A 27,056-nucleotide genomic window follows, 5' to 3' on the forward strand; every position below is an offset into this window, starting at 1 on the left:
CTTTCTAGTATGTGTTCTTTTATGGCTTATGAGATGACTGTTTTCTGCAAAGGCTTTACCACACTCATTACATTCATAAGGTTTCTCTCCAGTGTGTGTTCTTTTATGGCTTATGAGATGACTGTTTTCTGCAAAGGCTTTGCCACACTCATTACATTCATAAGGTTTCTCTCCAGTGTGTGTTCTTTTATGGCTTAAGAGAGTACTGTTTTGTGCAAAGGCTTTGCCACACTCATTACATTCATAAGGTTTCTCTCCAGTGTGTGTTCTTTTATGGCTAATGAGATGACTGTTTTCTGCAAAGGCTTTGCCACACTCATTACATTCATAAGGTTTCTCTCCAGTGTGTGTTCTTTTATGGCTTAAGAGAGTACTGTTTTGTGCAAAGGCTTTGCCACACTCATTACATTCATATGGTTTCTCTCCAGTGTGTGTTCTTTTATGGCTAATGAGATGACTGTTTTCTGCAAAGGCTTTGCCACACTGGTTACATTCATAAGGTTTCTCTCCAGTGTGTGTTCTTTTATGGCTTATGAGATGACTGTTTTGTGCAAAGACTTTACCACACTGGTTACATTCATAAGGTTTCTCTCCAGTGTGTGTTCTTTTATGCCGTATGAGCTGACTGCTTTTTGCAAAGGCTTTACCACATTGATTACATTTGTAAGGCTTCTCTCCAGTGTGTGTTCTTTTATGCCATATGAGAACAGTGATATAGGGGAAGGCTTTCCCACATAGAATGCATTTAAATGGTTTCTCTCCAGTATGACTACTTTCATGCCTGCAAAGAAAATTGGCACATGTGAAAGATTTACCACAGTCATTTCATTACACTAATAAATATATTTATCTATATGAATTAATTTCATAATTTGGTCTAATGGTAAAGAAGAATCAAATTTTAAAGTTTTATCACTTTATTTACATTCACGGTATTCCCCTTCATTATGGGTATATTTAAAGATCTTTGTGATGGTAAGAGCATTTGTTATGTGGATCACTTTTATAGCATCATTTTTCTATAAGAGGTTTTCTCCTATATATGAAGAGTATTGTAAGAATTCAGAGTTTTACCACAGCAATCCCATTCACAAATTTTTGTACTGTATGAATGATACTTCATTTACAAAGTGAGCCAAGACAAGCAGAAGTTCCAAATTCCTAGTATTCATAGGTATTTTCAGCAATATGAGTTTGCTGATAAATTCTCAGTGAAGTTGCAAAACCAATTAACAGTAACCATTTATCACATACAGAAAATTTACTCACAGTGGGGACTACTACCAAATCAGTTGTTCTTGGAGAAAGACAGCGACACTGCTTCTTTCAATATCCCTATGCTCATGTGTCTTAGAATCATTTTGACATATGATATACCAGTTTAATTTACAAAAATAATAAAGACTCCAACATTGAATTAACACAGTTTGTTTTTTGTTCATCATAGACATGTCATATAGGGATTAAGGTTTCTCCACAACAATATTCTTGATTCTCATAAGCTGCTCCTTTCACTAAACTTTACAATGTTACTGCACAAAAATGAGTAACAATGGTTCTACTATGAAATTTTTGCTTATTAGAAGGTTTTGGACACATACTGATCACCAATTCAGTGTGCATACCTCTTACAATATCTGAGTAGATAGAATGAGACTAAACAGATTGGCAGTTCAACTCAGTAGCTGTAATGTCCATATGATTCAAATGGTATTTTTGTTACAATATTATTTTATTTTCTTCTATCTTAGGGGAGTGCCTTGTAAACACAAATCAGATACCTGACATTGAAGTACATGGAATTAATGAGATTTTAATGATCATCAGTACACTTAAAGCAATGCTGTTTTTACACTGTTGCTTTTCTTTAAAACTCCCAGGACACAGCCATGTGTGCTGGTACATGCCTTCAATCCCAGCACTTGTGGAGGCAGAAGCAGGCAGATCTGTGTGATTTTGAGGTCAGGCTGGTATAACAAGTAAGTCTAAGAAAGTCACAGATACCCAGAAAAAAAAACTATTTCAAAAACAGAAAATAAAAAGCAGCCAGTAAACAAACAAACAAAAAAAAATAGCAAACTTCCAGGACACATTAAAATTTAAGATTTATATCTGTATCAACATGCACATAAAGTTACCTTTTATTACTTGTAGAACTTTGAAAATGTTCTTCAATATTATGGTCATCCCAATTGTAGCCTAAAATATAGTACCAGAAAATATATATTATTGGAAATGTCATGTTATTATTAAGGCAAAACTTAAATCACTATCTTCTGTGACCCTTAGAACCATGCCTGATTTATTCACCGCATTCCTCCTCATTCTCAATTGGAATTACAGAAGAGGATCAATAACAAAGTAAGAGTTGTCTCTTTATTTTAAAAGTGAAAGAAAAATTGCAGTCTTACCTATAGCAGTGAGGTTTTCACAGGTCTCTAGCATCACATCTTTGTAGAGTTGCTTCTGGAAAGGTTCCAGCAAAGCCCACTCTTCTTGGCTGAATTTCACATGCACATCATCGAAGGTCACTGAATTCTAAAATATACCATACATTTGTACAAAAGAAAGACTGGCAACAATATAAATTTATACTTCATTGGAAATATATAATTCTAGTGCTTCTTCCATTTATTTTCTGACACAGAAGTGATAGTGTTAGACAGTTGGGTGCTGTGCATCAGGTAAAGGATGGGAGAAGAAAAAGCCTAAAGGTTAGATTGTAAGGAAATAAAAGGCTTGCTTTGAAAACCTGTGTTAAAGGTTTTGTATTAATTTGTAAGACATGAATATGAAGTAGCCATTAGTTGGGTTCTTGAATGATCTATGAATCGTCTTCAGTTACTTGGGTGAGTAGGTCAGGACACTTTCATGGGACAGGTAGAAGGCAAAAACACAGTCATGATATTTTATCTCGCAACAAATGATATGTAGCTATCAGGTGACAGTGAACAGATGGGTGTTGTCAGTCAAAAGACAACATGGCACTGGATATCATGTTTTGACCAGGGATCAGAGATGTGGCATACCAGTATATGAAAATGGGGGCTCATATATTTGTGGAAGGGAAATTGTACTACAGTGAATAGATGGATAAAAATAATATGGGTGGCAAGCAACAATAATCATAGCTGATAACATCATATTTCTGAATTCCCAGACAAAAGAAAAGCCATAGAACATATGATTATTCTTTGATCATTGTTTTGTATATTCTCCTTTCTAAATCATGTATAGTCTATAGTTTAAAAATAAAGATTAAAACTTTTCTATTAAAACATAAGTGTTAATGTTATCACTAAGTCATTTTAGTAGAAAACTGAATAATGAAGTTTAACTATGTCATATCTGAACTTTTTTGAATAGGATATAGCTTTTGAATAGTCATGGTAATTAATGTGGACAAAGACAAACAGAGAGAAGAGAGCGAAATAGAAAGAGAGAGACAGAGACACACAGAGAAATTAAGAGATGAGCAGTACTAAGTACGCATCAGAGAAATTTATGAAAAGTTACTAACTACAAAAATTATGGACAAGCTGGGTGTATTCTATTATGCCTTAATTCCATCACTCAGGAGGCAGAGGCAGGTATATCTTATTCATTTGGATGCCAGCATGATCTATGCAAAAAGTTCCAGGACAGCTAGACCTCTATAGTAAGACAGAGCCTCCCCTAAAAGTCAATCAAACAAACATAAAAGATTGAAAGAACTCAGAGGTCTTTACTGAAGTTTCTACAAGAAATTATACATCCACTCCAGTTGTGCATCCCTTTTCCAGAAATCTGCACTGCCCCAGCTTAAACTGTAACTAATAACATCTTACTAAAAGGGAATGCATGTTTAAACAGCTAAAAATAGAAAAATGAAAATATTAGCAATGTCAATGCTGATCATAAATAAGCAACATAAGGTAGAAGAGATGGCTCAGCAGTGAGGAGCTCTTGCTACTCTTCCAAATAAGTGGACTCAATTGTCATTGTTTACCTGGAACCCACTACTATCAGTTCATGAGTTCTGAACACATCTTCAGACTATAGTGAAGATCAGGCACACAAGAGATGCATATTCATGCATACAATCAAAATACTCATATTCAGTAAAAATTAAAACCAGATCCCAGCTGGAGGGGCTGAACTCACACTGTGTCTGATCAGCAGGGTAGCAGAAACTGCACAGGGACCAATAGTTGGAACTGTGGGCCTCCAAACACCACTGACTGTATTTACCAGGTGAGATGAACCCCAATGATGAGAAAAGCAATTGGGTTCAACCTCAGAGCACTCAGCTAATCCCTTGAAAATTTCTTGGGCTGTTTTTAGCAGGAATAAGGTTTTCAAGCAAATAGACCCAAGAAGCAAGCAGGAGTAACCATTCTAATATCTAATAAAACAGACTTTCACCAAAAATTAATTGAAAGCGATGAGAAAGGCGGTAATCCAAGATGGCGGTGCTGGGATGACACTGTCTGAGGAGCAGGGCAGCAATATTGGTACAGTGACTAAGAGGCTGAACTCTGGACCCTAAAACAACAGCAATTGTGTTTCTCAGGTGAGAGGAAACTCCACGGAGTGGGAATAAGTCGGGTCTACTCTCGGGTCACCCAGCAAGAACCCAGAAGAAACCCCAGGTCACACAGTCACTGGGTCACTTGACCAGAAGCACACTCTTGCATGTCCTGGTCACCTTCCCAGGCTGAACTGTGCACCCCAGGGAACAAGAGACTGGGAGTCCCAGTCTTGAGAAAACCCCACAGGGAAGGAAGCAAGTAGGGCTGACGTCAGGTCAACCAGTCTATCCCTGGAAAAAGGTCCTGCAGACCTGCAGGCACAAAGCAGCCAGCCCTGAGTGGGGCTCCAACCGCCAACCCCACAACTAACTCTCCATCACAGATAGAACTGTGTGCCCCAGGGCACTAGAGGCTGGGTTTTCCTGTTGGGAGAAAACCCCACAGGGAGGGAAACAGCAGGTCCCAGCTTAGAGTACTCAGCTGACCCCCCACTACCACTAACACCACACATACGGGAATGTTCTCAGAAAAAGTTCTCAGGTTCCTGTCCAGTCACCAGCTTGGAGCCACCACTCCCAAGCAAGTGCCTACTCACTCCACACGCCCCCTCCCCAACAGTACAGACTGGGTCTTTCTGTTGAGAAAAAACCCAAAGGTGGCAGAAATATCTGGCCCTACCTCAGGACACCTAGCTCTAGAAAAGTTTCTGGTTATCCACAGGCTCCAGACTCTAGCCTCCTGCTGCAAACATGAGAGTAGTGCTCACATGCCACTGATTACCACTTGGGTACTGGGGCAGAGAGCCCCAAACTCAGACCTCCAGAAGCCTGGGTTCCTAAGATCAACCCCCAAATATTGCTCCAATGGACAACGAGTTTTTTCTAACTAAACTGACCAAACCACATGGCACCCAGGTTACAGCTGCAGCTCACTAAATTTATAGCAAGAAACCAAGCTGCAGGGCAGCTGTCTCCTGGACTTCTCTGGGTTAGAGGAGAACCCCGTTTACTAACAAAGGCCACAATTACCACTCAGGTCTGTACGCCTAAGATGAGCTGTGGCAATTCCTGCAAAACACCTGCTATTCAGTGACCATACCCCACAACCTGAGGAGGCCTCCATCGGTAAAAATCATCTTCCTACCAGGGGGATTCTTCCCACCACAGGATTCCAGGAAGCACCAGAATCTAACACCCAACACCCAAGATAGCCAAATGGGTAGAGGCAAGTGTAAAATCTCAACCAACAAACGAGAGAGCAATATGGCATCTCCAGAACTCAGTTTAGACAGGGGCAAGTAGCCCTGGATACACCAACGTAAATGAAATTCAAAAAGATGACTTTGCATCTATGCTTAAGAAGAGGATAATAGAGGAAACAAACAAACTGCATAAAGAACTAGAGGAAGATAAAGTCAGACAGATCATGGACATCTGCAAAGAAATGGAAGAAGATAAAGACAAACAGATTGTGGCCATCTGTAAAGAAATACAGGAAGTTACAGCCAAACAATTTGTGGCCTTTACAGAAGAAATACTAAAATCACTGAAAGAAATTAAAGAAACAGGATTGTTCAAAGAAACAGCTGAAGGAACTGAAGAAAAATATAGTCAGGTGAAGGAAATCAACAAAACAGCTCAAGAACTGAAAATATAACTGGAAAAATGACTGAAAACACAAATGGAGAATATGCTGGAGAGAACGAACTTAGGGAAGAAAACAGGAACTACAGAGGTAAGCATAACCAATAGACTATAAGAGATGGAAAAGAAATCTCAGGTGTGGAAGACACAATGGAAGAAATCAATATATCCATCAAATAAAATGTTAAATCTAAAAAATTCCTGACACAGACCATCCAAGAAATCCAAGAAATATGAAAAGACCAAACCTAAGAATAATAGGAATAGAGGAAAAAGAAGATTCCCTCCTCCAAGGCCCTGAAAATATTTTCAGCAAAATCATAGAAGAAAAATTCCCCAACTTACAGGAGAGGTCTATAAGAACACAAGAGGCCTACAGAACACACCCAATAAAATAGACCAGAAAAGAAAATCCTCCCACCACATAATAATCAAAACAGGAAGTATACAGAACAAGAAAAATACTAAAAGGTGCATGGGAAAAATGCCAAGTATCATATAATGGCAAACCCATCAGAATCACACCTGACTTCTCAACAGAAACTATGAGAGTCAAAAGGGCCTGGATAGATATCATGCAGACCCTAAGAGAACATAGATGTCAGCCCAGACTCTCAGTCCTCATAGATGGAGAAAACAAGATTTTCAGTGACAAAAACAAATTTCAACAATACCTACACACAAATCCAGCATTATAGAAGATACTAGATGGAAAAATACAACCCAAGAAAACTAACTACTTTCAAGTAAAAACAGGAAATAATTAATCTCACTACAGCAAAACAAAACACAAACTTACTACACAGCCAACATCAAAATCAAAGGATCTAACAGCCACTGGTCATTAATCTCTCTCAACATCAATGGACTCAATTCTCAAATAAAAAGATGCAGACTAACAGAATGGATGTGTAAACAAGACCCAAAAATCTGCTGCATACAAGAAACACACCTAAGTCACAAAGATAGATATTATCTGAGGGTAAAGTTCTGGAAGACATTTTACCAACCAAATGGGACCAAGAATCAAGCAGGACTAACCATTCTAATATCTGATAAAATAGATTTTCAACCAAAATTAATAAAAAGAGATGGGGAAGGACAGCTCATACTCATCAAGGGAAAATTCCACCAGGAAGACATCACAATCCTAAACAACCATGCTCCAAATACAAAGGCACCATGCTTATAAAAGAAACATTAATAAAACTTAAACCACACATAGATCACCATACATTAATAGTGGGAGACTTCAACATCCAATTTTCAACAAGAACAGGTCAACACAACAGAGAAACAAAGAAAAAATATCTCTAACAGAGGTCATGAATCAAATGGACCTAACAGACATCTACAGAACCTTACACCCAAAGACAAAAGAATGTACCTATTTAGCACCTCATGGAACCTTGTCCAAAATAGACCATATGGTTGATTACAAAGCAAGCCTCAACATATACAAGAAGATTGAAATAATCCCTTTTTTCCTATCTGATCCCCAGGAATAAAGCTGGACCTCAACAACAACAGAAATAGCAAAAAGCCAGCACACACATGGAAAGTGAACAACTTACTAGTAAATGACAGCTGGGTCAGGGAAGAAATAAAGAAAGAAATTAAAGTCTTCCTAGAATTCAATGCAAATGAATACACAACATACCCAAACTTATGGGACACGGTGAAAACAGTGCTAAGAGGAAAGTTCATAGCACTAAGTGCCGTCAAAAAGAAATTTAAAACATCTCATTCAAGAAACTTCATGGCTCACCTAAAAGCCCTAAGAAAAAAAAGAAGCAGACACACCAAAAAGGAGTAGATGTCTGGAAATAATCAAACTCAGGGCTGAAATCAATCAATTAGAAACAAATCAATTAAAAGAATCAATGAAACCAAGAGTTGATTCTTTGAGAAAATCAAGAAGATAGACAAATCCTTAGCCAAACCAACTAAAAGGCAGAGAAATACTATCCAAATTAACAAAATCAGAAATGAAAAGGGGGAGAAAACAAGAGACACTGAGGAAATCCAAACAATTAGGACTTATTTCAAAAGTCTATTTGCCACAAAATTTGAAACTCTAAATAAAATGGACAATTTTCTTAATCAATTCCACTTACCAAAGCTGAATCAAGACCAGGTAAATCAATTAAATAGTTCTATATCTCCTAAGGAAATAGAAGCATTCATCAAAAGTCTCAGATCCACAAAAAGCCCAGGGCCAGGTGGTTTCAGTACAGAATTTTACCAGACCTTCAAAGAAGAGGTAACTCCAGTTCTCTTCAATCTATTCTACAAAATAGAAACAGAAGGAACACTACCAAACTTATTCATTGAAGCCACAGTCACCTTGGTACCTACAATTCACAAAGACCCAACAAAGAAAGAGTACTTCAGGCCAATTTCCCTTATGAACATTGATGCAAAAATACTCAACAAAATACTTTGCAAACCCAATACAAGAACACATCAACGATACCATCCACTATGACCAAGTAGGCTTCATCCCAGGTATGTAGGGGTGGTTCAATATATGGAAATCTATCAATGTTATCCACAAAACTGAAAGAAAAAAAACACATGATAATCTCCTTAGGTTCTGAATATGCATTTGACAAAATCCAACATCCATTCATGTTTAAAGTATTGGAGATATCAGGGATACAAGGCACATAGCTAAATATAAGAAAAGCAATATACAGCAAGCCTATAGCCAACATCAAACTAAATGGAGAGAAACTTAAATCAATCCCACTGAAATCAGGGACAAGGCAAGGCTGCCTACTCTCTCCATATCTCTTCAACATAGTTCTCTAAGTTCTTGCTAGAGCAATAAAACAATTAAAGAAGATCAATACAAAGGGAATACAAATGGGAAAGGAAGAAGTCAAAGTATCACTATTTGCAGATGATAAAGTGGCTGGATACAAAATCAACTCAAAAAATAAGTAGCCCTCCTATATACAAAAGACAAAAGAGATGAGAAAGAAATTAGGTAAACAACACCCTTCACAATAGTCAAAAAGGACATAAAGTACCTTGGTGTGACCCTAACCAAGCAAGTCAAAGACTTGTATGAAAAAATTTCAACTCTATGAAAAAAGAAATAGAAAAAGATATCAGAAGATCGAAAGATCTCCCATGCTCATGACTTGGCAGGATTAACATAGTAAAAATGATCCTCTTACCAAAAGCAATCTACAGATTTAATGCAATTCCCAACACATTACCAACACAATTCTTTGCATACCTTGAAAGAAAAATTCTCAACTTCATATAGAATAGCAAGAAACCCAGAATTGCTAAAATAATCCTCCATAATAAAAGGTCTTCTGGAGGTATCTCCATCACTGATCTTACTCTTTACTATAGAGCAACAGTAATAAAAACTGCATGGTCCTGGCATAGAAACCAATTAGTGGATCAACGGAATCAGATAGAAGTCCCAGAAATATACCCACGCAGTATGGACACCTGATTTTTGACAAAGATGCCAAAACCATACAACGGAAAAAAAAATAGCATCTTCAACAAAAGGTGCTTGTCTAAATGGATGTCTACATGTAGAAAATACAAATAGATCCATATTTATTACTCTGAACAAAACCAAAGTTCAGGTGGATCAAAGACCTCAGTATAAAACCAGACATACTAACCCTGTTAGAAGAAAAAGTGAGGAAGAGCCTTGAACTCATTGGAACAGGAGACAACTTCCTGAACAGAAATTCAACAATACAGGCTCCAAGAGCAACAATCAATAAATGGGACCTCATGAAACTGAAAAAGTTCTATAAGTCAAAGGAAACTGTTGTCAAAACAAAATGACTTCCTGCAGATTGGGAAAGAATCTTCACCAACCCTATATCTGACACAAGGTTAATATCCAGTATTTATAAAGATTTCAAGAAGTTAAACACCAACAAATCAAGTAACCCAAATTAAAAAATGGGGTACAGAGCTAAACAGAGAATTCTCAATAGAGGAATATAGAATGGCAGGAAAACACTTAAAGAAATATTCAACATTCTTAGTCATCAGGGAAATGCAAATCAAAACCACCCTGAGATTTCACCTTACACCCATTAAAAAGACTAAGACAAATAACTCAAGTGACAACTCATGCTGGATAGCATTTGGAGAAAGGGGAACCCTCCTTCATTGCTGGTGGGAATGTAAACTTATACTATCACTTTGCAAATCAATCTGGCACTTTCTCAGACAATTAGGAATAGCGCCTCCTCAAGATCCAGCTATACTACACCTAAGCATATATCCAAAAAGCGCTCAAGTATACAACAAGGACATCTGCTCAACTATGTTTGTAGTAGCTTTATTTGTAATAGCCAGAAGCTGGAAACAGCACAGATGCCCCTCAGTTGAGGAATGGATACAGAAATTGTGGTATATCTATACGATGCAATATTACTCAGCAATGAAAAACAAGGAAAACATGAAATTTGCAGGTAAATGGTGGAAAGTGGAAAAGATCATCCTGAGTGAGGTATCCCAGAAGCAGAAAGACTCACAGGGTGTATACTCACTCATAAGTGGATATTGGATATAAAATATAGGACAAAAATACTAAAATCTGTACACTTAAGAAAGTTAATCAGGAAGGAATATGCTGGCTAAGATGCTCAAACCCCATGCAGAAAGGCAAAGAGGATGGACATCAGATGAGGTAGAGAACAGGGACAGGACAGGAGCCTACCACAGAGGGCCTTTGAAAGGCACTACCCTGCAGGGTATCGAGGCAGATTCTGAGACTCATAGCCAAACTTTGGGCAAAGTGCAGGGAATCCTATGGAAGAAGTGGGAGATAGTAAGACCTGGAGAGGACAGGAGCTCCACAAGGACAGATACAGTTCCAAAAGTTCTGGACACAGTGGTCTTTTTGAAACTGGTGCTCCAGCCAAGGACCACTCATGGAGATGGCCTGAAATCCCTGCACAGAGGTAGACTACAGCAGTTCAGTATCGAAGTGGGCTTCATAGTAATGGGGACAGGGATTGTCTCTGACAGGAACTTATTGGCATGCTCTTTGATCACCTTCCCCCGAGAGGGGAGCAGCCTTGCCATGCGACAGAAGAAGACAATGCAGCCACTCCTGATAAGAACTGATAGATTAGGATTAGAGTGAAAAGGAGGAGGACCTCCCTTATCAGGGGACTGAGAGAAGCACAGGGGTGGGGAAGATGGAGGGAAGGATTGGGAGGGGAGGAAGGAAGGAGGTACAGTGGGAATACAAAATAAATAAATTGTTATAAATAAAAATTAAAAAGAAAACAATAAAATTTTGAAAGATATTTTAAGAACTATGCTGTTACACATATTTTTAAACTTTGCAAATATTGACAGATATCAGTTATTGCTCATAAATAATAAATAAATAAGAAATGAGGAAGGATACTTCATACTAATCAAAGGAAAATTCCACCAAGATGGCATCTGTATTCTGAGCAACAATGCCCCAAATACAAGGACACCCACATTTGTAAAAGAAACATTAATAAACCTTAAAGAACATATCAATTACCATAAATTAATAGTGGGAGATGTCAACATGTCACTACCATCAAGGGACAGTGCAATGGAAAAGAACTTAAACTGAGAGATAATGACACTAATGGATGTCATGAATCAAATGGACCTAACAGATATCTAGAGAATTTTTAAACCCAAAAAGAAAATATATCTTCTTTTAGCACCTCACGGACCCTTCTCCAAAACTGACCATACAGTAGGTCACAAACCAGGCCTCAAAAGATACAAGACTGAAATAATATCTTGTATCTTATCAGACCATGATGGACTAAAGATGAACCTCAACAATAACAGAAATAATAAAAAGCCTACACACACGTGGGAACTGAACAACTCCCTACTCAATGAAATCTAGGTCAGGAAAGAAATAAAGAAAGAACTTCCTACAGTTCAATGAAAATGAATGCACATCATACCTAAACTCGTGGGTTGCAATGAAAGCAGTCCTAAGAGGACTTTTAATAGCACTAAAGGCCTTCATAAGCTATTGGAGACATCCCATACAAGCAACTTAATGGCACACCTGAAAGCCCTAGAAAAAAAGAAGCAAACACACCCAACAGGAGTAGACCACTAGGAATAACCAAAGTCAGAGCTGAAATCAATAAATTAGAAACAAAGAGAATAATTCAAAGAATCAACGAAACCAAGAGCTAGTTCTTTGAGAAAATAAAATATATAGACAAACTCTTAGCCAAACTAAGTAAATGGCAGAAAGACACTATCCGAATCAACAAAGTCTGAAAGGAATAGAGAGAGATAACAGACACTGAGAAAATCCAAAGAACTATTAGCTCTTATGTCAAAAGCCTATATGCCACAAAATTTGAAAAATCTAAATGGAATATAAAATTCTTTTGTTAGATTCCACTTACCAAAGTTGAATCAAAATCAGGTAAAGATATTAAATAGTCTTATACTGCCTAAAAAAAATAGAAGCAGCCGTCAAAATCCTTCCAACCAAAAAAAAAAAAAAAAAAAAAAGCCAAGTGCGAGATGATTTCAGAGCAGAATTCTACAAGACCTTCAATGAAGAGTGAAAACTGATATTCTTCAAATTATTCCACAAAATAGAAATGGACACAACATGACCAAACTCCTTTTGTAAGACAACAGTCACCTTGATAAATCCTCAAAGACCCCAGAATAGAAAGAGATCTTCAGACTAATCTCTTTTATGAAAAATGATGCAAAAATACTCAATAAAATAATCGCAAACCAAATCCAAGAACATACCAAAAATATCATCCAACATGACCAAGTAGGCTTCATCCCAGGCATGCCGGAATGGTTCAATATATGGAATCTTAATCCATCATATAAACAAATTAAAAAAAAGTACAGGATCATTTTCTTATAAGCCAAAAAAGCATTTGATAATATCCAAGAGTTATTCTTGTTTAAAGTCTTGGAGAGACTGGGGACAAAGGCACAGATCTAAAAATAGTAAAGACAATGTACAGCAATCCTATAGCTAACATCAAACTAAATGGAAAAAAGTTAAATCAATTCCACTGAACTCGCGGACAAGACAAGGCCACACACTCTCTCCAAATCTCTTCAATACACTACTCAATGTCCTATCTAGGACAATAAGGCAACTAAAGGAGATCAAGGGGATACAATTTGATAAGGAATAAGTCAAAGTATTGTTCTTCACAGATGATATGACAGGTAACAAAAGTGACCCCAAAAATTCTACTGTAGGGAACTCCTACAGTTGAAAGTGGTTGGATATAAAGTTAACTCAAAAAAATTAGTTGCACACCTGTATGCAAAAGACAAATCGACTGAGAAAGAATTAGGAAAACAACACCCTTCACAATAGGCAGGAAAAAAAAAACTGACGTATCTTGGTGTTATCCTCAACAAGCCAGTGAAAAACCTATATGAAACAAAACAAAACAAAACAAAACAACAACTTCAAGACTCTAAAGAAAGAAATTGAAAAAGATACCAGAAGATAGAAATATCATGCTCATGGAGCAGTAGGATCAACATAGTAAAAATTGCCATCTTACCAAAAAACAATCTACAGATTCAATGATATTCCCATCAAAATATCAACACAATTCCCCCTGGACCTTGAAAAAACAATTCTCAGCTTTATATGGAAAAATAAACATTCCAGAATAGCTAAAATAATCCTGTACAATAGCAGATCTTTAGGAGGTATCCCCACCCCTGCTCTCAAGCTCTACTATAAATCAATAGTAATAAAAACTGCATGGTACTGGAATAAAAACAGACTGGTGGATAAATGGAATTAAAGTGAAGGCCCATAAAAAAACCCACACACCTATGGACATTTGATTTTTGTCAAAGAATCCAAAACCATGCAATGGAAAAAGGACAGCATCTTCAAGAAATTGTGCTGCTCTAACTGGAGGTCCACATGTGGAAAAATAAAAATAGATCCGTATTTATCACCCTGCAGTAAACTAAAGTTCAAGTTGATCAAAGACTTCCAACATAAAACCAAATACGCTAAATCTGTTAGAAGAAAAAGTGGGAAAGAGCCTTGATCTCATTGGCATAGAAGATAACTCCCTAAACAGAATACCAAGAGCACTGGCTCTAAAATCAACAATTAATAAATAGGATCTCATGATACGAAAAGATTCTATCAAGCAAAGAACTTTGTCAATAGAACAAAATAACAGCCTACAGCCTGAGAAAGACCTTTACCAACCCTACAAACAGAGAGCTCTATAAAGAGCTCTATAAATAAAAAACAAAATTATAAAGAGCTCTATAAATTAAACTCCAACAAACCAAATAATGCACTCTCAAACTGGGGTACAGAACTAAACAGAATTCTCCACAGAGGAATATCAAATAGTGGAAAACACTTAAATAAATTCTCAATACCCATAGTCATCATGGAAATGCAAATCAAAACTACTCTGACATTCCATCTTAAACCCATAATGGCTAAGATCAAAACCTGAAGTGAAAGCACATGATAGTGAGAATGTGAACAGGAACACTCCTCCATTGCTGGTGGGAGTGCAAACATATACAACCACTTTAGGAATCAATCTGATACTTTCTCAGACAATTGGAAATAGTATTACTTCAAGACCCAGCTATACCATTCCTGGGCATATAACAACAAGATGATCCACCATTTAACAAAGATATTTGCTCAACTATGTTCATAACATCTATATCCATAATAGCCAGAATTGGGAGACAACCTATGTGTCTCTCAACTGAACAATGGTTACAGAAATTGTGATATATTTACACAATGCCATGCTACTCAGGTATTTAAAAATAGGAAACCATGAAATTTTCAGGCAAGTGGATAGAACTACAAATGATCATCCTAAGTGAGGTAACCCTGAAGCAGAAAGACATGCATGGTATATACTCTTTTGTAAGTGGATAATAGCCAGAATACAGGATAAACATACTACAATCCACAGACCTAAAGAAGCTAAATAAAAAGGAGGATCCCATGAAGGATACTCAATTATCATTCCAAAGGGCAAATAGAATTGAAGTGACTAAAGAGAGGGAACGGAATGAGAGCTTAACATAAATGTCCCCTGAAAGACTCTACCCAGCAGGGGATCGAAGCAGATGCTTAGATTCACAGCCAAACTTTGGGTAGAGCACAGGGAATCATAGGAAAGAGTGGTGGGATAGAAAGACCCAGAGCTGGCAGGACCTCCATAAGAAGACCAACAAGGACAACAAATCTGGGCCCATGGGTACTTGGAGAGATTGATGCACCCACAAAAGACCATTCATGAAGAGGACCCAGACTGCTTCTCAAATGTAGCTGATAGGCAGCTCAGTCTCTATGTGGGATCCATAGTAAGGGGAGAGGGTGCTGGCTCTGACATGGACTTTGTTGTCTGCTATTTGATTACTTCCCCTTGGTGGTGGGGGCATTTATATGCCACAGAGGAAGAGGATGCAGGCAGTCCTAATGAGACTTGATAGGCTGGGTTCAGATGGTAGGAGAAGAGGGCTCCCTGTATCTGAGATATAGGAAATGGGATAAGGGTGAAAGAAGAATGGAGGGTGAGACTTGGAAGTGACAAGGGAGATGATTACAATTGGGATTTTAAGTGCGTAAATTATTTTTAATTTAATTTATTTATTTATTACAATGTGTTCACTTTGTATCCTTGCATAGCCCCCTCCCTCATCTCCTCCCAGTCCCACCCACCCTCCTTCTTCTCTCCCTATGCACTTTCTCTACTCTCCTAATGGGGGAGGAACTCCTTCCCTTCTAGCTTATCAGGTCTAATAAAGGATGGCTGCATCATCTTCCTTTGTGGCCTTGCAAGGCTGCAACACCCAGGAGGAAGTAATCAAAGACTTGAGTTCATGTCAGAGAATTATTTATAAAAACAAATTTAAATTAAAAATAAATTAAATGTGAATAAAACAAACAAATAAAATAAAAAATAAACAAATACAACAGGTAAGAAGAGCATCACACACTTACAATTTAATGACTCAGAAAGATCAGATAGTGTTAGTGTCATGAATAAATGCCATCCTAAGAAATTAAATATACTCCTTGCCAAATTTCAAATGCAAGATGTTGATGAAGATCAACACAATAACCTATGCTTGCATATACAAAACAAAACAAAACAAAATAAATACTAAAAACTCTATATTCCATGTTCAGCAGCCAATGATGGTGATGTTGATGCCAGGCATGTTGGCCTAGATTTAAGCCCAACACTCAACTGGAGTTAGAGCTGTAAGTTCAAAACCAGCCTGGTCTACATACAAACTTTCAGGAAACATCCAGGAACTCTGGGACATTATGACAACACACAACATGCTAATAATCAAATTAGAAAAAGAAGGATGAGATCAAAGGTCCAGAAGACATTTTCAACAAAGTCGTACAAGAAAAAATTCTTAACCTAAAGAAGAAGATGTCTATCAAGGCACAAGAAGCATACAAAATACCAAAGACACTGGACCAGAAAAGAAAGTCCTCTTAACAAAGAACAATCAAAATGCTAAATATACAGAACAAAGAAAGAATATGAAAAGCTGCAAATGAAAACAAACAAACCAAACTAACCAACCAATCAGACAAACCAAAACAAACAAAAACCAACCAAAAAAGAAAAAAAAAGGCAGATCTATTGGAATTAATCCTGTATTCTCAGTAAAAATGCTAGAAGTTGAAGGGCTTAGGCAGAGTGTTTCTGATTTTAAAAAAAACTACAGAAGCCAACACAAATTACTAACTATGCCCAGAAACTTTCAATCACCAAATGGGGAAAATAAGATGTTCCATAAAAAGGTCAATTTTAAATAATATGTATCTATAAATACAGCCCCACTCAAGGTGCTAAAAGCACCACCACCACCAAAATAACAATCACTGTTCAATGATATCTCTTATTAACATTGGCCCAAATTCACCAATAACAAGACACAGACTCACAAAATGGATGATAAAATAGAATCCACCCTTCTTCTAAATACAACAAACACAGCTTCACATCAAGATAGACATTATCTCAAGGTAAAGGTTTGGAAAAAGATATTCTAAATAAATGGACTAGAGTATCAAGCTTGTATAGCAATTTTAATAATAATTTTAAATTATCAGTAAGTAAATGAATGAAGTAAATTTAAATGAAGTAAATTTAAATCAGGCATCTTCTGTGCCTGATTTCTGGACTGCCCTGCTCATGATGCCATGAGACCACAGGAGCCAAGGACAGCTGCCTAGAGTGATGGACTGACTAGTTGTCACTGTCATTTTGATTGGTACATGGATTGGTACATACTTATCCTTCTAAGGTCTCTGATTACATTGATGGCTAAGCTAAGATAATGGTAGCCTTGCAGCTAAAGAGCAGATAGTTAGAACCATTGTTAGTATATTGGTTAATTTGTTAGTTAGTTAAAATTACCAGGTACAAGGTTTTCTATTTAAAGAAGGCAAGCAGGTTTGCCTAGCCTATAGGCTTCATGTTAATTATCTATGTCTTATAATGGATGGCTAGATAGAAAGATAATGGAGTTTATGTAGGGTCTGAGGATATAAGGATATAAGGATGAAATAATAACATTTTACTGACAGCTTTCAAAAAAACTAATCGAAAGATGGCAAAGGACATGATGTATTAAAAACATCCAGCAATATAACATTTCAATACTTAACATCTACGTCCCCAACCTAAGAGTACCCAAGTTATAAAAGAAACCCTTCTGCAGCTTGCATCACATCCTGGCCCTCATAAACTGATAGGGAAATACTTCAATATATCACTCTCACCAATGGACAGGTCCTCCTGACCAAACTGAACAGAGAAATGCTCCAGCTAACATAAAAAATCTAAATATACCCAATAATATTTACAGAACATCCACCCAAGCACAAAAAATTGTTCCCTCTTCTCAGCAAATCATATATTGCTCTCCAAAATTGATGATATACTTGAACAGTGGAAGTCTCAAAAGTTATAAGAAATTTACAATAACCTCCTGCATCAGACCACTAAGGTTTAAAGCAGCACATCACCAATAACAAAATCAATAGAAAGCTTACAAACTCATAGAAATTGAACAACTCTCTACTGAATAAAAAATGGATCAAAATGGAAATAAAGAAAGAAATTATCGGACCCAGAGAAGAGCATGTCTGATTGCATGCGGGTTGATGCCCCAAAGGTATCGGACGGTCTGATGCTCTTTGGGTGGATGACACCTAAATGAACATCGGTACAAAGTCCCAATTTATTTCTAATATCAGAGATCAGACCTCTACTCTTGCCTGATGCGTCTAAAACAAAAAGGGGGAACTGTAGAGAGCTGCGGAATGCTATGCCTTAAAGATGGAGCTGGTTTCCGCCTTCCACCTTCCCGATGGTGAGTGCTCTCTGACATGAACAACTCCACATTTGGCTAAGGCCGAGGATCTGGCTTGCTTCCATGTATGTGGACCTATCTGCATTGCCCCCGTAGCACGCCTGGGTTGGCTACCCAGAGGCTATTTAAGCTGTGGGCTGGCTTTCCCCGGGGTCCGAGGATTGTTCAATGTTCCTGAATAAACTGCATTGAAAAAAAAAAAGAAAGAAATTAAAGACTTTCTAGAAGTCAATGAAATGAATACACAACATATCAAAAGTCATAGTACACAATGGAAGTGTTGACCAAAAGACAGTTCATAGCATTAAGTACATTCAGAAAAAATAATCAAAAAGATCTCATAGTAGCAGTTTAACAGCACACCTAAGTACTCTAGAAAAAAAAGAAGTAAACATAACCAAAAGGAGTAGACAGTGAGAAACTACTGAACTGTGTCTTCACTGGTAAAACCAAATGTTTCCACAAGAAAAGAAAGGTGGATCCTATCAAAATTGATCATGATTAGATTTGAATAGTAGAGATCTCCTGAAAAAGTAGAGGTAACTGTTCATCAGACAGCTTGGTCATTGAGTCCAAACTAACTTAAGTTTTCTTCTTAAATAAAAAAGATACTTTTGTTGTTTCATATTAAAAACAGTTAAGAGGTTTAAAATGTTTGAAGTAAATTTAAAGATATAAACTTGTCTGAGTTAGAATAATTTGGAGTGAATATAACATATTTGAGCAGCATAGTGATAGACCATGCATTTAATGCCAGCAAAGACAAACAGTTCTCTATTAATTAGTTGTTTTCTAAATTCAGAAGTTACAATGACAGGGTGTTGGTGGTTCATAACCTTAATCCCAGCATTTGGGAGGCACATGCCTTTTACATACCACCTGGGAGGCAGAGGCAGGCACATAGGATTTACAGTGATTTTATTTAAAAGCTGCTTGTAAAAGGCAGGCTGAAAAAGTGAATGGCCTTTATTATCTAGAAATAAATACACTTTAAGGAATATTTATAAAATGATTTTTTAACTTAAATGGAGATATTATACTTTTCTATTTCCAAAAAAACATTTTGCCCTTTAAAAGGTATGACATGGCTAAAAAGGTACAACCCTCACCCCCGAATTAGGGATGGGGTAGGGTTTTGATTTTATCTTTTCAGGAGAATAAAATCATCCACCTAAGAATATGGAGACCACTGGACACATGAAACTTCTGAATAAAATGACAGATCACCAAAAGTAAATTTCAAAAGAGAAGGTGTAAACTGGCCAACTGGTATCACTCACCTTCATGTTGTCTCTTCTGCCTTCTACAGACATAAGTGCAAATTGTCTTTATGTGATTGCTAAAGAACAATCCAAAATCTCTATCTCATATAAGAAAAGCCACCTGGTAAGAAACAGAGGAAAACAGAAAAATAAGGGATGATTCTATTGTCATGAATATCATAATCTTCTGGCATGATGTGACTTCTGTACTTACCACAAACTTCAATAATCAAGAATGTGTACAATGTTTGTGATAGAATGAGTGGATGAGAGAATAAGCCAAAAACATAAGCCTAAAATATACCCAAGTTTACATGAAAAGACATAAGGAAACTCTAGCATGAAAAATGTGTACTGACCAGAGATACCTTTGATTTTCTAATTAATACAAATTAAATAAAGATTTCACAACTGCTACAAGACAAACACAAAGTGACACCTAAACTGTTATATTTCTGACCCTCCAGCTACTACTAACCTTTCCAGAGAGTCCTTTTGCTCTGGAAGTCTCTTAGAAAATGGAGGTGATCATAAGCTGGGCTATGGCTTGTAGTCCCTCATGTCCCCTTGTGGGTTCAGGCACAGCCCAGCCCTTGCCAACACTCACACACAAAAAAATGTTGGAGAATAATTTAGTTTCTGTTTCCTGCTACATGAATTATGTCACAAGATGTGGAATCTGCCCTATCCACTTATTTAAAACCAGGCACCCCTGACAAAATTCTGCATCTCAGAAATTCCTTTTGTACCCTGGAATTGAATTTCCCTAAACCACGCCATTGTGACTGGTGAAAGTTGAAAGGATAAAAAAAAAACCCGTAATCAAGTATTGCTGAAAGATGACCACCACCACCTCTTTTCTTCCAGTTTCAAAACAATTTGTAAAATTTTTTACACAAAGTTCTATGTGGAATACAACATTCATCATTTCTATAAATGAGACCTTCAGTTTTCCGATCTGTCCACTGCAAAACCAATGCCTGTGTGTGCACACTAGATAGTGATATTATAAGCACCACAACTTTCTACTACCCAGGCTGCAAAATCCTCACTTCTCTGGACATTCAACACTCAGGAAAGGAAGGGTCGAAGGCCAAGGGTCTCTGCCAAGATCATCACATGAAGAGCAACAGAACCACAGCCTGAAATACAGTCTGAACCACAGTCCATCTCAGTCAAAGCAGATCAGGCTGTGATACCTCAGCAGCCTGCTCTTCATGTCCTGGGAACAATGGCCCCACACTCAGCATGACATGGCCTCTGGTCTCAGTCACAGCTCTTTAGAGCTACATCAGAGGAAAATCCCAGAACAAAACCATAAACTACCTCTCACTGTTGCTCCTGACTGCTACGCCTGCCCAGAGTCCCTCATTAGCTTGAACAATAGAGCTGAGTCTCAGGATAGTAGTAGCTCCTCTACCAGTGGATCAATGATCAAATAATGCAGATAGCAGAGGCATTCTAGCTTTGCCCCAACCCCTATGGGCACACAGAACCTTAGTGTTGTTATAAAAGAATGAAAATCCCAATTATTCATTTTTAAAACCTGATAGCGCAGAGAGGTAGAGAAAGCATCCATCTGACCTTCCTACTTACCTCACCTCCAGGAGTAAAAAGCCCCAAAAGCTCATCAGTTCAGATTACAGCTTAGGGGGGATAAGCCAAAGGAACCCAATGCCAAAGGCTTTCTAGCTCAAAGCACAAAAAGCCCAAAAGCTACCAAGCTAAAACTCCTTCCACTTTTACACTCTGTCTTAAATACATTTCAGCTGAAAGTTCGACTTACTCTTTAACTCTTTAATCCTTGTCAGCTGGTTTATTGCTTTGCCTCTTGACCTCGGGTTAACATTATTTCATCCTGTGCACCGAGAGCTTTTGAATTAAAGGTATGTTCCGGGGATGACAGAATCATACCATAATCACCTGTTTAGAATAAACAGACAGTCCTTGGAATTAAGGTTTGTGTTAGGGTTCAACCATACCAAACAAAGCACAGGTTTTTATAGTTCACAATCTAAGGGATCACACTGGTATCAAATATCTTGCAACACCCTCATCTTGAAAATGTTTTAAAATTCAATCTTCCACTCTCCCAGGGCACCTGTTCATTTTCCAAGATACAGGTAATTTATGTTACAAACTCAGTGTCCAGTGCATTCATCTCTACCTCATAGTTGGAAAGTCCTTCATCCAAACTTCAGTCAAAGCCAAACAGTAACTGAAGAGCTTAAGATAGCCTGAATATAACTCCATTTTGAAATAAAGATCTTGACTGGGAACTGAATTCAGGCACCAGGAAATATCACAGAATGTACACCTGGTAGAAAACAAAGTTAACTGTAGCAACAGCCTCCAGGAAATATAACAGAATAAATGCTTCATAGAAAATAGAGACAAACTCCCTGGCAATAATCATTGGGAATCGGTTGAGAATCGGGTGGGAAAATTCTCCCCAATGTTTCAGATATGGTTTAGAAAAATAGCCGTTGTGATTATATGCCTTAGCCATTGTGATTGTGTGCCTCAGAAAAGGTCACCCTTCCCTGCTAAACTTCACCGAATTCTGTAACACCAAGGCTTGTGCCCCCCTGCTTGCTGCCATGGAAAATCCCTGCTCATAGACTTTCCCTTTAAAAATTCTGTTCACTCAGAACTCGGGGTCCCACTTCTCTATTGCTGTGCCAGTGAGACTTGGGTCCCCATTTCGATCGCTCTAATAATAAAGCTCTCTTGCAGTTGCATCGAGTCGTCTCCTGGTGGTCTCTGAGGGTCCCGTGAACCTGGCATAACATTTGGGGGCTCGTCCATCCAGGATGCCGCAAGACCTCTAGGACTCCTGGCCTGGAGAGCTTAATCCCATGGGTAAATGTCTTCTATGTTGTCCATCTGCTTTAAATGTTTGTTTGCCTTTATTCTTTGTTTCTTTTCCTGAAAAGCCTCGAGGTGCTTACAAGAGCAGCCAGTTTAGGTATGACAGATGTGTTGGGGCCTAGGCTGTGAGGGCTTCAAAAGACGTTTTGTTGCCGCCCTGGAATTTCTGCCTCCTCAGGACCCCTGGAATAGGGGGAATGGAGTGAGGATCTGTTTCTGCCTCCAGAGTGAGGATCAGTTTCCTGGAACTTCTGTGGCAGAGAATTCCAGATTTTGTCTGTTTTCGCCTTCTTGGAACCTCTGGGATAGGGGTACTGGAGTGAGGATCTGTCTTTACCTCCTCGGAACTCCTGGGATAGGGGAACTGGAGTGAGGATCGGTTTTCTGGAATTTCTGTGGCAAAGAAGTCCAGGTTTTCAGTGTTACTTGGTTTCTGTGTGTGATTAATTTTTTTTCCCCCTTGATGTTGTGCCCGGAGTTACTGTTTAATTTTTGTGATTAATTGTTTGTGGTTCTGTATCTACTTGAGAGTGCTTGATTTTACTTTTGTTTAAAACTGCAGCTGTTTTCGTTTCTATGATTTCAGTTTTGTCCCGTGATGTTAGCCCGGGTATAGGCTGTAAGTTGTTGCCTTTGGTTTCGTTTTTGTCGGAGACAGCCAGTTCTTTTTTGTGTATGAGTGATTTACTATTTGTTGAAATTGTTTTCCTTAATTCTTTTGCGTTCTCCTGAATTCTCTTGACGAATAGACTGACTGACGATATGGGACGGAATACCTCCAAACTTCTTGACTTGGTTCTGACTCATTTTGGAGAAGTTAAAACTAGAGCTCATGGTCTTTCAATTGATGTGAGAAAAGAAAAAAAAATGACTTTTTTTTGCAGCTCAGAATGGCTCACCTAAAATGTGAGCTAGTTGGAACTTTCCACCTTCCCACTGGCCTTGCGATGGAAAATAGAATCTTTCAGAAAGCATGTGGCCACCAGACCAAGTGCACCATATTGTAGTTTGGAAGAATCTGGTTATTCATCTACCTCTATAGACTAAGCCTTTTCTGACCCCCACTAACAGTCATCCTTCCAAAGGATCTCTGAAACCAGAGGCCACTGCCCTGGCTCCGTAGACCACCCCTTAATCTGTTTTACAGAATGGGACTCCCATGGAAATAATATTTCCACCTCCTCCTCCTCCCACTCCTTAACCAACTCCTGTTCCTTTGTCCAGGTTGGAACCATTGTCTGGCCCAGCGCCAAAAAACCAAAGCCTCCATGCAGCTGGCTCCCTCTGGTGAACCAGAGGCACATTCTACAGTCCTTCCCTTATGGGACATGGGGCCCTCCAGATGCTAATAGCAATCAGTCTCACCATTACTGGCCTTTTTCCACATCACAGGTTTAACCGTAGAACTCAGAATGCCAAGTTCTCTGCTTTTTACTTACCAGCCCACCCGGGAGGATTGCCAGCAGATTTTACAGGTCTTGCTTACCAAGAGGAGTGGGGATGTATTATTTCAGAGGTGCACAAAAATGTCCCAGACACTACAGGAGTTCCAACTACAAATCCCATATTGATGATTACTTTCCCTATAAGAGGCCCAATTGGGACTACAACACGACTACAGGTAGGAAACGTCTCCCAGTCTACTATCAGGCTCTGTTGGCAGGTCTCAAGGCAATCACAAGACAGCCCACTAATTTGGCCAAGATGTACAGAAACAGGAAAGAATAGGACAGCATTTGTGTCCAAGGTAAGTCAGAATGTAGCTAAGTTTATTGGGGTAGATTGGAGATTGCATTGCGCATATAGGTCCCAAAGTTCAGGACAGGTAGAAAGGATGAACAGAACATTAAAAGAGACCTTAACAAAATTGACCTTGGAGACTGGCACTGACTGGGTGATACTCCTCTCCATTTCCCTTTATAGGGTTAGGAATTCCCCTTACCATCTAGGATTAACTCCCTTTGAGATTATATATGGCATGCCAGCCCCTGTAGTACCCAACAAGATTGATGCTACTGCTGAAATGGATTAAAACAGGTTTTGAGAAATAGTTTAAGGCTTCTGTGCAAGCAGGCAGCTCTTAAAGGGGCAACAGCAGCTTCTCAGATAAAAAAAGAGGCTGCAAGCCTCTATAGTCATAAAAAATGGATTTAACAGATAACAAGATGTTCCTCCCTTGAAATTACAGCTAAAGGGAATAAAAATACGTTTTGTAATTTTGTTTGTTTGTTTTGAATATATAAGTTAACTATGTTCTTCTATATATCTTGTTCTTCTATATATTATTAAATATATTAATAATCAATACCGCACATAATTTCTGTCCTGTTTTAAAAACCAGGATTATAAAAATAATAAGGTTTAAAACTATGTTTATATAAAATATTAAAAGTGCACCTTCATGTGTTTATATATAGGAACTTCTTTTGCTGGCAACCAACATCAAAATAATACATTTAATATTGATTTTAAAAGTACTGAATTGTTTGCATTGATAAAATTTGGTTTTGCCTTTTAAAATTATGGTTATACTTTATGACTTCATTCCTAAAAAGGGTACCTTATTTTGGTATTTCAGAAACAGGTTTAAAAAAAAACTATGTTTAAGGCAATAAAGCATTTTAAAGTTTATCAGGTATTTTAGACAATGACCTTAGGCATTTTAACAGAGAACTTGGAACAGTTTCTCAATCCTTTGGGAGAGAACAAAAGACTTTGATATTTGTTTTGTTAATTTTACGAAATAAAACCAAGTTATACTATTTGAGCCAATTATGAAAATTGCAGTTTTGATAAAATAATAAAAATTATTCTGATAAAAACCTTTTATATGATTTAAAAATTTTAAAAAATGTCTGGTTAAATAAAAAAAATGGAGATGGGAAAAGCCTAACCTGAAGATATACAGACTGTTATAAAAGATAAAAATTGTATTTGCTTTGATTTTTACACCTGCAAGCATGATTTGAGAAAGAACTGTAAGATATATTGCTCTTCATTTGAAAGGCTAATGTTTTTTTTCAATGCAAAATGTTTTCCTATGCTTTTTAGCCTAGGTTTATATAGGGTTATATTCAACTCATTTTTAATTGTTATAAAAATATATGCCTGGTTGCCAGTTCCTATATAAATTATTTAATGCTGTCTCTAAATGAAATTTTTGTCCTTTATGCTTTTTTTTGTTGTTCAGTTTTAATGCAATATGATAGGATGACAAGATTTTCTGGCCCTTCTATGTATTGTATTTGATTGAAAGTTTTGCTTTGATTTTAGTTCAGAAAGGTATTTAAAGTTATGCTAATAAACATAAATAACTATATAACTATATATTTATATAAATATAAATAAATAACTGCTAATAAATGCAGTTAGTTATAAGAATGGATTTTATCTGGTATTTTGTTTATGTTTTTAAAGTTAACCCTAAGATAAATAATTATAAAGTTGGCCTATATAGATCTACTAAAAATTAATATGGGTTTAAAAATATTTATTTAAAAATATGCCAGAATTAAAAATTATGACATTCTATTGCATAGAATGCAATTTAAAATAAATAATTAAAAAAGAGATAAAAATAATTCAGATATGCCAGCCCTCAAGCTTGTCAGAGATCTGATAAATATGGCATTTTAACATGTGTAAGTTTATTATGACAGAGAGAGAGCCAAATTCCTGACAGTAGCTCCCCCAAGAAGATTTGGGCACAATGTGACTCTGGATTATGGTATGCTAACCACTGGGCAAGACTGCCCCAACAGGCCCACTGCCTGGGCCCAGCCTAAACTGTGGACACCTGGAGAGTCAATGTTTCACATTGCTAAGGGCGAGGTGAGGCCATTCTTTTGTTTCTTTCTCCACAGAAACAGTCTCTCATCTTCTGTGCCTGATTTCTGGACTGCCCTGCTCATGATGCCATGAGACCACAGGAGCCAAGGACAACTGCCTAGAGTGATGGACTGACTAGTTGTCACTGTCATTTTGATTGGTACATGGATTGGTACATACTTATCCTTCTAAGGTCTCTGATTACATTGATGGCTAAGCTAAGATAATGGTAGCCTTGCAGCTAAAGAGCAGATAGTTAGAACCATTGTTAGTATATTGGTTAATTTGTTAGTTAGTTAAAATTACCAGGTACAAGGTTTTCTATTTAAAGAAGGCAAGCAGGTTTGCCTAGCCTATAGGCTTCATGTTAATTATCTATGTCTTATAATGGATGGCTAGATAGAAAGATAATGGAGTTTATGTAGGGTCTGAGGATATAAGAGTTTACGTTTTGAGAATCTAGAAAATGTTGTTTGGTTTGGGAAAATGTTTCAGGGTTTATAAATACAAGAAAGATTGGAGGATTTAAATAGATG

The 27,056-nt window shown here is 37.5% G+C and overlaps 1 pseudogene; it reads right to left on the bottom strand.

The window, feature by feature from the left end:
- The window catches only part of LOC132650649 (zinc finger protein 84-like), a 37,519-nt pseudogene continuing 10,463 nt past the window's right edge, over positions 1–27,056 (bottom strand).

This window comes from Meriones unguiculatus (assembly GCF_030254825.1).
Source record: "Meriones unguiculatus strain TT.TT164.6M chromosome 13 unlocalized genomic scaffold, Bangor_MerUng_6.1 Chr13_unordered_Scaffold_28, whole genome shotgun sequence".
NCBI lineage: Eukaryota > Metazoa > Chordata > Mammalia > Rodentia > Muridae > Meriones > Meriones unguiculatus.